This window comes from Micropterus salmoides, unplaced genomic scaffold (assembly GCF_014851395.1).
Source record: "Micropterus salmoides isolate LMB-PRFRI ecotype aquatic unplaced genomic scaffold, ASM1485139v1 Ms_hic_scaffold_12, whole genome shotgun sequence".
Lineage (NCBI taxonomy): Eukaryota > Metazoa > Chordata > Actinopteri > Centrarchiformes > Centrarchidae > Micropterus > Micropterus salmoides.
Genome location: NW_024040263.1, coordinates 23,318,016 through 23,334,230, shown reverse-complemented (window position 1 = coordinate 23,334,230; position 16,215 = coordinate 23,318,016). Strand labels below are relative to the sequence as shown.

Here is a 16,215-nt window from a genome sequence, read left to right as displayed (position 1 = left end):
GTGGACAATATTTAAAAGTAAACGAAAGGAGAGAAGGCCTCACCACGTCAGTCCACCCCAACAGATACACACTGAGGATGCTTCCCAGGTCTCTGCAGCTCTCAAATATAATTCAATTCAAAAAATTCATCTTTCATTGATTTTATTATTTCAAAATTTATTTTCTAATTTTAGAATGAGTAACAACAAAAAATTATCACTGAAAGAAATAAACAACTTTTAACAAATATCAAAGTGCCTTTCTTTCTCAACAGTGATATTTAAGACAATAATCTCATTAGCAGTAACGTTACTCAAATCAAAAATCAATATAGTGGGGTGGGGAATTACCTAACGTAACCAAAAAGTAATCCATTAACTCGCTAACTTAAGAGGCAACAGTTATGTCATGACTAATGTTTTGGAAGCTAAATACCTACCATCATCTCTAACTTAAAGGAATCTAACGCTATCTTTTTAACTTTATGACAAGAATCATCACATAATGATTATATAGTGACATCCAAATAAACAACTCATGACTATCATTATGAAAAAAGTTAATTGATTTGCTTCAAATTTTTCATCTGAGATGTATTCATGCTGGTTAATAGTAACTGTTAACGTTAAATTCCAAATTTCTGCAAGTCTCCACAAAATCTAGTGTTACAAATTATCACATTTATTTCCAGTGTTTCCTGTAGGAATTGAGTGGTAATGGTGTAGTGGTAGACCACTTCAAACTATTAGTGTCACAGAGCGGGCCTGTTATGGATATGTGGTGTTGGCACACTCATTTTTGCCTGTTCAGGCTCGTCACCTTCTCTATTCTGCCACTACAGTTAGTGCCTCCTGATGGAGCTTGTTACAGTTATGCTACAATCACATATTGATCGATGAGACCATGGATAGGGCCCTAGGAAATCCATTTAAATTTTTGCCAGATTCCATTTTATATTTAATTTTTTTCTGAATTCTGTGTTTTACAATTTAAACACATTTTGTCATCAGAAAGAATCAATGAATTTGATGTATCATGCAAATATGCATACAGAAATATTTAAACATATGTGCAATTATTTATGGGGACCATTCATAATACAACAGTAGGATCCTAAAATACTATCAGAACAAGTTTTATTCGCCAGTTATGTGTACACATGCGAGGAATTTAACTTTGTATTGTACATTGCTCACGATGTCCTTACTCATACAATAATAATACAATAAGGCAATAATACAATCAGACACAGGCTACAATATAGAGAACACAAATGTACACACTATAAACAGAAACAAACAATATAGACATATTGACAAATAGTGCAGTGAGCAGAGTGCAAAGGATGCAGGAGTAAAATTATTATAAGTTATGTACATGTCGGAGGTGGACGTAATATGCAGGTACACTCACACCATGCAATGGAGCAGAGTGCAAGGATGCCTGAATAAATAAGTAAGTATTTTGTGCAAGTGTTATGAACTTGAAGGAGGTATTTAATAGGGGACAATTCACAACAAATGAATTGTTGCAATACATGTATTGTGAATTGTCCCCAGCAAACAGTTTACTACTTGACAGCCTCTATATGCTGATGAACACAGACAGAAGCTTCTCTCAATTGGGCAGTGCTCCACCCCCCAAAACAATGATAGGTGTAACGCTGTAGGTGTAGTGCTGTAAAAGACTCATTGCCAGTTATCACAAACGCTTGATTGCAGTTGTTGCTGCTAAGGGTGGGCCAACCAGTTATTAGGTTTAGAGGGCAATCACTTTTTCACACAGGGCCATGTAGGTTTTTGTTCGCTTAATAATAAAAACCTTCATTTAAAAATGCAATTTGTGTTTACTTGTGTTATCTTTGTCTGATATTTCAGTTTGTTTGATGACCAAAAATATTTCAGTGTGACAAACATGCAAAAGAATTTTCACACCACTGTATTTCTACCTTCTATCAATTTAAACAGAGAACAGCTTTTACTATATGATGGTATGTATTACTTTAATTTAAATACAAGCACACATACCTTATGTTGCCTTTTATTTCATGGTTTACTATTTATAATGTATGCTTTGTAGCTGCCATTGTTGTGTGATGTCATTCAGCTGCGTGAAGTCAGGGTTCACAAGTAGGAACTCTGACTTTGAGTGGTGTATCTGGTCTATTCAACATCTAATGGATGACAGAGGCAACATACTGGACTACAATGAGTTAAGACGTAATCACAGTGGAAAATGTACTAATAGAGAATATTGTGCTGTGATCAGAGAAATCCCAAAAGCCCTCATTCAAGTGATTAAGGAAGCCTTATTGTACACATTGATGGTGCCTAGACTTTTCACATTGTCCATTATAGCATGTCACTTTTTAGATAAGAAATGTAAGTTCTAACCAAGAAATGTTTTCCTTCCCCTGTGACCTCTAAGAAAGTTAGATGAGTATACCTCACTTTTCCTGTGCCACCTAAAGCTAAAGAGAAGTACACTTTAAAACAATGAATAATATTTATCCCTGCAATTAATGTTTACAACTAAGATTTAACATTAACTCTAATGAATGTGTGCATTCTGTAACACAGAAATAGAAACAATTACACATCTAATGTTCTCTTGCAATGTAAAGTATCTAAATTGTTTTAGGAAGATTTTTTACAAATGGAAATTTGTCCACACCAGCCTTAACCTGTAGTAATAGGCCTGAAGTATAATTGGACCCCAGTCAGAGGTTAAAATGCATTATTTTGAGTTGCTTATTTTTCTTTTCCATTTATGGCTTTTAATTATTTGTTTATATATTTTTGTAAAATCTTCACATTTCTTGCTGTTCATGAAGTATGTGATTGCACTTGAAATTTGAACCTTGTTTGTTACTGCATAGTCCTGATCTGTATTTTTTCTTTAAGTGGCTTTAATTTTTGAATTGTGTTATGCAAAATAAAAAATAAATAAATAAATAACTTTTCTAGTTTGAGATCTGATATTTCCGAGTTGCCTAGAACGCAGCTTCAGCTGTGGAGACAAACAAAGTGATGTGCATACTACGCCACCCAACACTCATCCAGCTATGATGTCAGGCAGGTAACGTTAAATGGCTTGCCCACGGACACTGAGCTTAACGTTACTTTGTAGTTTGCCAAGGCTGTTGTTGCGTTTTCAGCTATAGTAGCGGGAGAGTTGTAAATATCGCTGCGTGGGAACGTCTCCTCCTCTCTGCATGTTAGCTTCGCTGCAGCTGCAGCTGTAGCGCAAGTTTGCTATTCCACAACTTAGATAACGTTAGTTTCATTACTTGCTGTGTAGTTGTTCGCTCTAACGTTATATCATTTATTTACTTGTCATGGAATTGGATTTGTCCAGCATCGCTTACCCACTTTCAGGAGTATTTTTTGTATCAGTGTCACGTTGGTTTTGTCACTGCCTCGCCCTTTTGGAGACTAGCGGTGGGTCCTGAGTGGGAGAAGTGAACGCGAACCCCGGTAAATGACCAATTGTTTCACTCCATGGTCACCGAAGTAAATATTAGCCCCATTTCCACTTATGTATAATTTTAACAGGCCTCAAAGTAATATGTTTCAGCCAGTTCACAGCTGCCAGCTGAGGCCATCTAACATGCACTGATTCCAAAATCTTTTGTACCTAGTAGTCCACACTAAAATATGTGAAAATAGGGCCCAGGTTTAAAAATACCAAAATTTTCCTTGAAACATTATGCCATAATGGTGTTGGATTAGTTGCCCTTTCTGACACAAAAAAACCCACATTGTCTGCAGATTGACTTTGTGTCAGCCGATCTTTTTCTCAGCACAATGTTAATTCCTACCAAAAAGCGTCAACTGGCTTTTAACTGGCACATTTGAATGAAGCTCCCACCTGTTTGTGCCTTTACCAAACCAAGAGGCAAGGTGAATTGTCAGGAGAATATATCTATCAACGGCTTTGCCACGTCATTTTTCCGGGGCTTTAGCCCCGGATGTTTTGAGTGTAACCCCAAGTATGGTGTAACCCAACAACAGCAACAAAATATTTTCCATGTTAATATACAGTAATCTTCATGACGCAGCTTCTCTCTAAGGTCTAAAAAGAGCGGAGGCTACCCGCAATAATTGATACATTTTGTTTGAAGTTCACGTATGTGACCAACCACCGTTACTCAGACTACTTGCATTTAGAGAGAACACGAGAGAGAGGGAGTGAGAGCGCATTGCTCACAGCTTCAGGGCTTCTGAATTACAAAATTGTAATCAAATATAAATGTTGTCGGTCAGTGTCTAGTCAATGTATTATCACAAACGGTTAACAGCCGCCGCACAGCAGTGAAAGTAACTTAAGGCAAAAAAGGAATAAGCAACTGCATTACATTCTATTATTTTTATATTCTGAATTGTCACCTGCCACCCAACTTTTGCCCTTCCCTTTATAAAAATAAAGACATTTCCACCATAAATTGGTGCAGAAAATGTCTCCAGAATGCAGGAAATTAAGTATTTAATGCTCAAAATCGTCTGGGGGGGGTTGATTGAACATTTCATCAATATTTCTTTTTAAACTAAATTAAAATTAATTAAGCTAATTTATCATTAAGGTGAAAAGGCCTTAGGCTACTTCAGGCATGCCTGCATGTATGTAGACTCAGCTGGGATTAAATTAAAAGAGAAAAGTGGATCTACAGGAGAAACATATCTGACATCAATACAGAATGACTGACAGCCTTACTGCATTATATTACGCCTAAATTATTTTATTTTGAATTGTCACCTCAGATATTTCCTCAATAAATTGGTGCAAAAACAATCACCAGAATGCAGAAGTGTTTAAAGCCCAAACTTTTCAGGGGGAGGACCCCCACTCCCACCCGAGTTAATATTATCAGTGTTAATTATTATCAGAAAAAGAGACAGATGTTAGAGTTACTGTGTAGAGGTCATTTACTGTTGCTTTACAGGCGTACTTGGGCGGCAACAGGGGGTGGGGGGTGAAAACCATAGACTGTAAATAAAAAGGTGAAAACGTGAAAGATTTCTGGACTGGGCTAAGCCCAGTGAGCCTGGAAACACCCCTGCCTGCACAGTCGGCAGCGTAATGCAAAAATAGAGCTCTGAATGCACTGTTTTTGTTAGACAGGACGATCTGTTGTACCAGCTATGATATTTCTAGATCTCTCATTTAATTCCAACATGTTGGCTGTGTTCGGAACGGGCTAAACTGCTGTCTCAGAAGTTCTCTAACAGGACAGCGAGGCATAGAGTGCTGTTCGAAACTGCTGAGAGGCCTTCAAGCTGCCTCAGTAACGGCCAGTTTTGAAGGCAGCATCAATGATGACTTGAAGTTGACTATTACCCATAAAGCAGCGTGTCTGCGGCTGCCGGAGCTTTCGAAAACTGGTCAAGTTGGCGGACAAACAAGCCGAATTTGTACACAAATATACGTTTTTAAAGGTTTTTAATAGTTTTCTCGCTTTGATTTTTGAAAATCTAGCGAGAACTAAACAATGAACACTATCAAATTAGCCCGTGACTGTAACCAACCAAGTTTGTTCAGTATGATTTCTGAGGCGTCTGTTAGCCGTTTGGCTTTTCAATAGCTAGTTAGCTTATGCTAAGGCAAGACGGCATGCTGACGTCACACGTTCCCGAAAGTGCTGCCCTAGAAGGCTGTTCTAAACTAATGTAAACAGAGCTGCCTTCACATGTCTATTACGGTATCGAGGCAGCGAGGCAACTGCCTTCCGTTTCGAACACAGCAGTTATTAACAGTATGCACTGATGTCACTTCCCCTTCCGGAACACGCTGGACTGAGTGGCAAAACATCTTTTAGCATGGTTGCGTTTAGCAAACCGTGAGTAAAACAAGTGATTATTTGCTCAAATTAAAGGCAGTCGGACTCGACAGTGATCCTTACTGCTTACCAAAGAACCAGTGGTCCAGCTCTTTCCCATTTTAGATGTGTTGTCTGTGTTTTAGCTGATTCAAGCTATACTGCTGCTCGTCTTTCTGCCACTCAGTAAGCGTAACTGTGTTTGTTGTTGTAGATAAAGCTGACTTGAATTTAGTTTAATTGATTGTAGTACGGATTTGGATTGCAGTGAACCCTGTCCACTTTGAATTAATAATGTACTGATGAAATAAGACAAATAAAGTTCAAATATACTAACTGCGAGTGGCAATGATCGGGATCCAAGCAAGTCGCGAAGATCTTGATTTGACTTGATTTGTTACTGCATCTCCCGACACAACACCACAGGAGACATCCATAGCGCTGATGAACCACCCTTAGCTACAACCCGTTGCAGCTTTCTTCTCCACATCCATGCACTGCTTGGACAGACAGCCAGCCCGTCCAGCGAGCCGTGCTTTATGAACACATATGTTGTCCGCGTCTTTCATTGCCGGAGCAGTCTGCCAATCCCTCTATTGAGTAAATATGACTTGTGATTGGACTGTAGGCCTACTTCAGCAAAAAGCCAAGCATTGGCCAAGAGCAGAATGACCTGCCTCCAGGCTTTTTTTTAAGTTGCGAGGTTGCGAAGCTTCATTTTCGCTTAGTCAGTTTCAGAGTAGAGCTGCGTGACAATGCTGCCGCAAATCATGTGAGTCGTGAGTTTTATATATATATATATATATATATAAAGTGCTGGGCAACGATTAAAATTTTTTATCGTGATTAATCACATGATTTTCTTGCGATTAATCGCATTGTTACGCGTAAAATTGAATAATAAATTCTAAAGTAGTTTATTGCGCAATTTTAATTTAAATGTACTGCTATATACACAAAAGTGTAATAACAGTGGTTTGCAAACACTTTAAACAAATAAGGTGCTTTTTACCAGCAGCACCCTTTACACAGTAGCAATAAATATTATTGTAAATCTTGTGCAGCTAATAATACTAAAATTAAAACTGCGTTAAGTGCGATAAAATAATTTTCGGCGTTAATTAATTAATGCTTTAACGCGTTAAAGTGCCCAGCCCTAATATATATAGGATCTTGTATGCCTATCATTAAGCCACACCTACATTTATATCCAAAATTAATGAAAGTTTCTAATGTCTTTCAATGAGGCCACTGTTGAATTCATATTTCAAGATTGAAAATCTAAGAATAATAAAAAATGATTAAATTACATACTTGTATTGATGGTTTCCAACAAAAGGACATTTTACTAGTAGGAAAACATGTGACAGGGTGGTACAAGAATGGCTCCCATGTCTAAATAAAAAGGATAATATTAATAATGATTTTGTGCATGAGGTGGGAAAATATGTTTTCTGGGGGGTTTAACATATCTTAAGTAAGTAAGTAAAACAAAAAAAGTTTGGTCTTGGTGAAAATTTGGAAAATTAGAAAGTGCAAATGGCACCCCTTCCGTAGAATGACTCAATTATAAAAATATGGGTGAAAGAATGGATTAGCACACGCAGGTAGCAGGGATTGTCTGAACTACAGAGAGAGCTGGAGGTGAATAAAAAGTGTTTTGCGGTGAAAAGTAGCTGCCTGCTCTCATTGGCTGGATGTGGATGTCGAGTCGGCCAATTCTTCCAGATATTTGGCATGCTAGATATCTGGCCGACATCAGCGATGTGTCAGAAATGTGTTGGGGAACCGTTTTGGTGCGTCGTTGAGTAGTTCACACATAACGACTGGCGACCCCTGATCGACAGCTGATTTACTCCCAATCACAGCCTGACGGTCGCCGAGCTCGCCCGAGCGGAAAATCCGGCTAAAAATCATGTAGTGTGAACTAGGCTTTAAACGCTCAGGCGACAAAGAGTCCAGCCAGCTGATCTGCAGCTCTTGTGGGCTGGAAATGTTGTAATAACCTTCCAAACTATCTTGATTTTATTTCATGTTGCTTTCTCTGTGTGGAGATATTTTAAGAACTTGATGGTTTTATCCAGTTTGTTATCCACACAAGTCTCACCGATGGCCGCCTGAGATCGTATGTCGGCATTAAATCTAGGCCTATTGCTCGGAATGCCAGCGTGCAGCGGTGTGTTTACAGTGAACGCTGATGAAGTTAAGCTAAATACTGGGTCTGAAGTTGTTGTTTTAAGTTTTCATCGGTCAGGAAGTTTTTCTCTCCAAAACAAGCGGAACAGCTGATTACAGCAGGTAATAAAGCTCGTTAAACATCCCATTCCTCTGAGCTTAGGCAACACAGACGTGACTGCTGCAGCTGATCTGCAGCTTGTTGGCTGTAAATGCTGTAATAACCTTCCAAACTGTTGTGATTTTATTCTTGTATTTCTTTCTCTGTGCGGGAGTTATTTTAAGAACTTGATGGCTTTATCCGGTTTGTTATTAAATGTGTGTTACTCCCCCCCCCCCCCCCCCCCCCCAAAAAGCTGTTTTTAATGGTCAAGCATAGCCTATAGTTTTGTTCATTTATAAATTTTGCTTATGGATAGTTGTTACAAATAAATTGTATGGCATATAGGCCTACAGCCTATGTCAGCTAGATAATTTGCGTCTGGCCCTGAGCAAAGGGATGCATCTTTACACAGTCTAGGTAGGCCTATCTATAGTTTTGGGGAACAGAGATCCTCTCTCGGCCTTCAATGAACATTCTAGGAGAGAAGAGGAACAACAAGAGAGGAAAACACCAAAACAATCTCACAGCTCTGACCTAAACCCTAGTAAATGTGGACGGACTAACATAAGGAGGATAGGAGAGGAACAGTTAAGGATAAAAAAACACAATACATATATCTATGTCATAATGAGAATAGTAATAATAATATTAAAAGATCATACATAAAAGATTAAATTTAAGAGGACACAATTTTCTGCCAGAACAGGGGCGTGGCCGCTTTGATTGACAGGTGTCTCTGGCCTCTGTCACTCCTAGCCCAGTGACGGTTTATTGGAGAGAGAACCTCCACGAAGTACGTGCTTCAATTGGTGAGTGAAATTGCTTTATTTTATTTATGTGTTAACAATATTTAACAGGTATTGCTGTCAGCATAGCTTGTTAGCTTAGCTCGTTACACTAACTAGCCAGATAGGCGCAGCCCCAAGCTGCTAACGATGCTAAATTAACAGGAGTTAGTGTGTTCTAACCACAGCTTTTAAGGAGTCAAAGACAAGTCAGCAAGAAGAGAAAAGCCAAAATGTATTAGATTAACCTTAGTGTTAGACATTAGGGTGATAATGCTTTGAAGAAAAGGTGTGTGTTAAGTTGTAAAGTAAGGCTCAGCCAAACATCTCTGGCACAGCTCTCAGTTAGCTGATGTTATATTAACGGTAAACTTTACAAACAGGCAATGTTAGATTTGGCTTCGTACTGTAACGGACTCACTGTTCAGTTACATGCTAGTCAGATACTATTATAAGTGGCTGCACCTGAACCGGAGGGACAGGAAGGGTTTAATAGCTGAGAGCCGAGGGGGGAGCGGCAGCTGCAGAGTTCTGCCTGCTCGCCGTGGAGAGCCGTGCACCTCCAAGTGTACTGTTCAAAAAACGATAACGTTATACTGTTTGTGGGGTTCATCAGAGGGGGATGATTGATTGGAAGTAAATATAGAAGTATGTTTAGAGTCATCAATAAGTTATTACACTTAGTGGATATAGCATGCCTTGAGATGTAGCAAACAATCTGTGGTGATAGCTGCGTTTGATCAGCGACTTTTCTGATAAGGAACATAAGACGTGGATGCATAATTCAGCAGAACAGATGCTGTAGGCTACCTGCAGAGATTTGCATCCACCTTTTTTGTCAGCATATAATGAGCGTTATGCCTGCAGACAGGTAGCTGGGCTGTAACTAGGGTGATGCTCCTGAGTTTCAAGAGGGTCCAACTGCAGACCTCCACTGTCATGCCACCTCCACCGTCAAGCCGGTCAGGAAAGGAAATACACACACAAACTACAAAATAAAAGCGTGCGATTTGACAGGAAATGCATTCAAAAATTTTAAAGTTTAATCACGTAGACACGGGGAGGGTTTTTGTCATTGATTTATATTTTATTATTTAGTCAACATTGTAACGGGAAGCTAGCAGGCTAATTCCTTAAATATAGCATATTGATTTGAGCCTATTCTACTTAGCACTTAACGTGCCAATGTAGCAACAAAGCCGACTATATATCGCTTCAATCAGTCAACTATTAACATTTTCTTTTTTTACAGGCACTATTTACTTATTCTGTCAAAATATGACGTTAATTCCGTCCATATAGCCACATCCATTCACAGAAAAACATCGTCATTGATTAAGAGTGTAACTTAGCCTCTCTTCCAGTCATCCTAAAGGAAACACACACACACACTTCTCATTCATAATTTACCTTTGAAGAGTAATATACTATGGCATTTTACTGCAATCAGCTGAATTTAATAGGAAAAAAAAGACAACTTTTTGAAACTGGACTACAATTTGAGCTTCGTGGTAGTCTGTAGGCTAACGGACGTTACCAGCGGGGATTAATAAATAACGTTTACCACATTGTTGACCACATTCACATGGTCAACACTTTCTCTCACACACAGCAGCCCACTACTTGCCCCAGATGTGTGTGATACTGTTTAAGTTTTAAAAGACTGAAATAAACCAACAAAGACAACTACTCAAGGAGAGACCGCAAATCCGCCCTTTATCGTATCATATTAATTATTAATCATGCGTAATGACATTCATGCGGTGCGCAGCATAGTTCGTTTGGAAAACGTGTTTATTTTAGTGTGTTCATCTTATTAATATAATGTACATTTGTGATTAAAAATAATGGTTGTTGGTAAATGAATTACTGACCCCCACAACATGAGTAAGAGCTCAGACCCTCCTTATGGACTGTAACTAGAACCCTGCTGGACTATGTGGACTATCAAACTGTACAGTCAATACAACATGTATACCTGTATCAATAATTTTGTAAATATCCACTTTTTAAAAATGAGTGGAGACACAATAGCCTACTGTAATAATCATTTTACTTTATTCACTGTACACACACAGATTACACAGTTAGAAAAGGAGTTGGCAGCAGTGACTGATTTGCATTATCCAAAACATTTTAAAGAAAAGTCTGAATGCATGGGTCTTGGCATGTTCCATCAAAATATCTACCACTATTAATATTTGTACATCTAAATCACGCAATTTGGTTATATGCCAACAGTGGCTGTGGTGATGAGTAGTATCTTTATGTGGCTAACTGTTTAAATAACCATGTGTGTTAAATATCTCCCTGCTCCAAAAAAGCTGATTTAATATCAACTAGTAATAAATCCTGAATTTGCCTCAAACAGGTGTTTTGAAGCAGGAATAGATTAAATCATGCAGGACAGGGGGTAACTTTCTTCAGGAAAGGGTTGGGAAACACTGTCGTAGTACATAAACTTAAATTAAACTAAGATCAATTCATACAGCCAGCAAAGTCTTTGCACACTGTTTAACATTAAGTGTGAAAAAGCTACACCGAACGGTCTAAACGATATAGATCTTTATTTTATCTTCTTTTGGACAAATAACTAACCTGAGCAGGACAAATGCAAACCTATGCCCTTGCAAAATGCTTTACAAAAAACAAACACACAGTAGCTTCATACAGGCTATGAGTAAAGTTAGCTTACGTTATCCAAAGGGGGAAAAAAAAGCTAATCCTGCTACTTCAGGAGTTAACGCTAGCCACCTTCGGCGTAGCCTAACGTAGAACGACACCTATGTAGAACGACAAATAATCTGACATTCTGTAATTTGTGTGATTTAGATGTACTAAATGTGTATTGACAGCAGTAGCTATTGACAGCGAATATACACCAAGAGCAATTGTGACGGGGCTTGTACTCCAAATGAACAAAAAATGGCGTAGTCGTAAATGATGTTTTTGTGATTTATTGGGCTCGTTCTTCCAAAGGTACAAAAATAGCGCTCAGCAACAAAATAGTCAAAAAAAATAGTATTTACAAAATGTACAGTATTCACAGTCCAAGCAAAAAGGCACAACAATCTATAATCAATCCGAGTCTCTCTCTCAATTACCTTTTTCTGTAACAGCTCTGGCACACACACTCCCTCTGGGCTGAAGAAGAAGGAACCCCCTTTAACCACTGAGGCCCATCCCCCAAGATAATTAACTCAACAATTGGCCATATCTCATTAGCTTTCATTAATACAAAAATAGCATAAATGTTCTAAAATTACAAGCAACAAAATACATATGTCACTGTGCCTCAAATATGCCCAGGAAAAATAATAAAATTATTTTGGGCCAAAAACTGGCATCTGGACATGACGTCATTGTGATGTCACACTCTGGCGTACCGCGTCTGATGCAATATAATCAGGAAGTGTAACAGGCGCTCGGTTTGACAGTAGTGTGTGGTGATTGTGGACTGAATACTGGGAAATGTTTTTTGGACGTCGAGGTTATGGCGTTACTCAATGTTCTGGATAATGCCAACCAGTCACCTACCGCTGTCGCGATGTGTAGTAGCGAAACAACCGAAAATGCATCACGTTACGTCCTGTGGGGACGTAAAAAACTGACCGGCCTGACAGTGGAGGTCTGCAGTTGACCCCTCTCCTGAGTTTAATAAAGTTTGTTTAGTTAAGGCGAGAAATTAGGTGTGTGAGCCTCCTCTGAGTTTGTTTAGTAGATTGAAATTTGCCTAAAAACGTAGTACATTTCAATAAGAAATAAGATCCTTATAATAACCGTTCAATAAGATCTGACTTGAGTAGTTATTATTGCACAGTGTCCAGCAGCAAACAGTATATTGCATATATTAGTAAACAGTGTATTTCACATTGCCACCCCTAATTACTGTTACATGCCAGAGAGGTTACCATGCTGAGGCAATCTCAGAGTTCAGTAGCTTTATAGCACTTTGGAAGAAGCTGCTTAACTGTCTACCCATTGTTTTCTTTACAGGTGCCAGAGGAGCTGATTGCAGAACCCTCCAGATGTGATTTGTCCCAGCTTCCAGTGACGCTCTTCAGCACCTGCTTTGCTCAGCCTTTTCTTTTTACTCACAACACCTGAACACCACTGATGCGAAATTATGACACTGGGTTCTTATCATTAAAATAGCTCTTACAACACTTATTGACTTGTTTCAAGTCATACAAAACAACTTTTACATTTGTAACCTTTTAATATCGATGTTTTCATGAATGCAAGACAAGAGTTTAATTTGTTAAACTATTGCTTGTGTATTAGGAATAATTTGTTATAAAATTGATCAGACTAATTATACTTAAAATAAAATCACATTCTTCATTCATCATCAGATACCTATCTTAACAGTAAATATTGTGATCTAAACTCTATATTATAGTTAACAGCTGTAAATGAAAATATTAAGATGGTATTTATAGGTTAACATTTTACATATGTTAGTAGAAAGTAAAAAATGAAAGGTTGATTTTGTGTATACTGTTTTATTTTTGAGACTATAGTATAGTTTTGTTTCTTTGTTTTCTTTACACTTGTTAAAGCACTTTGTAACTTGTTTTTGAAAAGTGCTCTGCAAATAAAGATTATTATTGAGACAAATGTGTCATTCACTGAGATGTTACTCTGTTGTGAAAAACAAAGAATTATCTGCAGACTGAATGGTTTTGACGACCTGCAGGTGGTGTAATTTACTGCGACCTCTTAGAAGGTTTTGTGTGGTTTACATTGTATAGATGCACCTATTTATTACATGTGCATTGTGAGCTCCTCAGAGTTTGCAATCTAGTGGCATTCATAATTACTCTGTGCAGATCATTCTTTGTTTCAGCACTTACCCACAGTATGTTTTGGATGTGCCCACATTCTTCTGTGTTTAAACTAGATTTATATCAGAGCAGCAAACAAGGCACTCTTCAGAATGATCAGGCTCCTTTACTGGGTGTATGGCTCCTTATCTTGATAAGGTAGGAAGTAAAAATACTCCTGCACGCACAGAAATACATTTCATGTGAAACACACTGGGAGTATTTTCACTTTTCAACTTATACTAGACTGATGTTCTTTAGCAAGAGTTCAGCTTTGATGTTTTATCTGAGGTATACACGTTCAGCTTTTCAGTAAGTAGTAATGACAGGGAACAGGATTTTTAACAAGCTTTATTACTTGCTGTAATCAGCATTCCATTTGTTTAGGAGAGGAGGAGACTGACTTCATCGCCATGTAGAAACCTGCTGACTGATGAAAAATTAAAACAACGACACAGGACCCAGAATTTATCTGTACACTGTAAACACACAGCTGCACGCTGGCTGCTATTTCACAAGCAATACATTTAATGCCGATGTATGATCTCAGGCAGATATTGTTGAGACTTGTGTGGCTATTTATGTTGATTGTGATTTATTGGTTTGCAAACAAAGGTGGAAAAGAGGAGCAGTAGTAAAAAAAACAGCCGACATGCTTGATTCAAAACCAGTAGCCTCTACTCGCCCATTCAGAAAATCACTGCAAGGCAAGCCCCACCCCAAAGTACCGGAACTTTCAAAAAGTACTACCTCCCGAACAGGGACTTTTTGAGGGGTAAAATAAAGACCCCTAGAACTACATTTAGACCCTGGTCCCTGCAGTGGAAATGCAGTAATTTCCTCCAAAGGTTCCTAGTCCCGAGGTATAGTCCCTTTGGTGGAAACTGGTTTAAACAGGCTTGGTATTATGCTCATTTTCAAAATCTCATTTAGGGGTTGTACCAGAACAGGTTTACATAGTTTAATTTTCAAAATACACCATATTTTTTGTCATACTGCACGTTGCAGCAGCTCCTCTTTTCACCCTGTGTTGAAGGCTTCGTTTTAGGAGTGATACATCTTGCCTCTACAAGATCTTTGTTGGGAGTTGCACATGCGCATTTCCTAGTTAAGGACTACTAGCCAATCAAAATCAGAGGGCGGGCCCTGAGAAGCCAATAAACAAGGCTTTGTTCAGCTGTATATGTTCCCCTTACCAGCTTATCAACATGGACTGGAGCAAGAGTTTCAGAGTGGTGAGTTATTAATTTCATCCATAAAGTTTTAACTGAGCTCTGTCTCTACAACACAACAACTTTACCATTAACTGCCTGGATGGTATTTTGTGTTTGGAAGGGAGAGGAGAGGTGTGCTGCAGCTCAGTGTTTTTCCACCGTGTTTTTGAGGGCGTGTCGGAGTAGCCGCTTGGCGAGCGTTCTATTACGCGCATTTTGCTTTTTGCTGGACTACAAAAAAGCTGTTTTCAGGCAGTTCAGAGCAGTGTTTTCTGTGGGAGATGGGAACTCCCTTAGGGGTGGACGTTGGGCTTTTTCACTTTGCAAACCCTATTACATGCACAAAAAAGTTATATAACTCAATAAATGAGAGGGGAAAACGCAAAAAGCATAATACCACCTCTTTAAGTCTCTGGTTCCCTACTGGCACTCTTGCAGCTGCTGTCAATCAGACACTGACAGGCTCCTCCAGCCAACTGAGACCAAAGAAGCATTTCTGACATTTCCCCCAAAACCTTTTGTTTCGTCTTTTTAATATATACATAAAACAAACTTTAAAACATGCTGACGTAATTGCATTGGACAGTGTTACTGTTCAACAGCCCTGAATATCCAATGAAGCTAAAAAAAAACAAGCACAGTTATCAGCATGTTGACCTTCACAGGAGAGAAATTAATCTCTTGTGTATGATGTATCTTTCATGGAAGCTTGTTAACATTACCAGCCAGCCAGACTCGAAGACTTGAATTAGAACCAGATATCTGCCATCCAATTTAGTAATTTAGCAAGTTAGTTTAGTTACTGACAATTGTTTTTACCTTAACAGAATTATAAGACATATCGTCTAATGTCTAAACTAGCTTGGCATATGGTATTTTTATATATATATATATATATATATATATATATATATATATACAGAATAATTAAAATACTCTCAAGGGACAATGTCAGTAAGAAGAAATGCAGAAAAAAGGCGGCAACCATTACATTTTGGATATTCAAAGTTATGTTAAACACTGAGGGCCAGTAAATGACATTTTGCGAATTAAGAATATGTGGATTAATGTGTTCTTCCATCAACATTTTATTCTCAGTTCAGATTCCTTGGGATTAACTGGATGCAGGTGCAAGAGGAGGGAGGTAAGTGCGTAAAAAGAAGAGTGCTGCGGAGCGGGGAGTGTCCAATAATTACAGAAATGGGATCAGGCAGGAGGATGTGCGGGACTCAGCACCGGCTGTTGGCCTTTCTGGTCTTTTCCACTTTGACGTCTCTGGCTGATGGATCACCATTGTAAGTAGGCCCACCTTATCTT

General features: G+C 38.6%; 1 long non-coding RNA gene and 1 pseudogene across 3 annotated transcripts; both read left to right on the top strand.

The window, feature by feature from the left end:
• Positions 1-2,991: 2,991 nt before the first annotated feature.
• On the top strand, positions 2,992-13,206 carry LOC119899476. 3 transcript variants are annotated; one of them, XR_005443859.1, is made up of 3 exons: positions 2,992-3,058; positions 8,780-8,882; positions 12,855-13,206. It is a non-coding gene; the product is annotated as an uncharacterized LOC119899476 (long non-coding RNA). The 3 variants fall into 3 exon arrangements; XR_005443858.1 differs by lacking the exon at positions 2,992-3,058 and adding an exon at positions 3,065-3,456; XR_005443857.1 differs by lacking the exon at positions 2,992-3,058 and adding an exon at positions 3,065-3,456 and having other exon boundaries at positions 8,775-8,882.
• Positions 13,207-14,781: 1,575 nt separating this feature from the next.
• Positions 14,782-16,215, top strand: part of LOC119899473 — a 69,385-nt pseudogene continuing 67,951 nt past the window's right edge.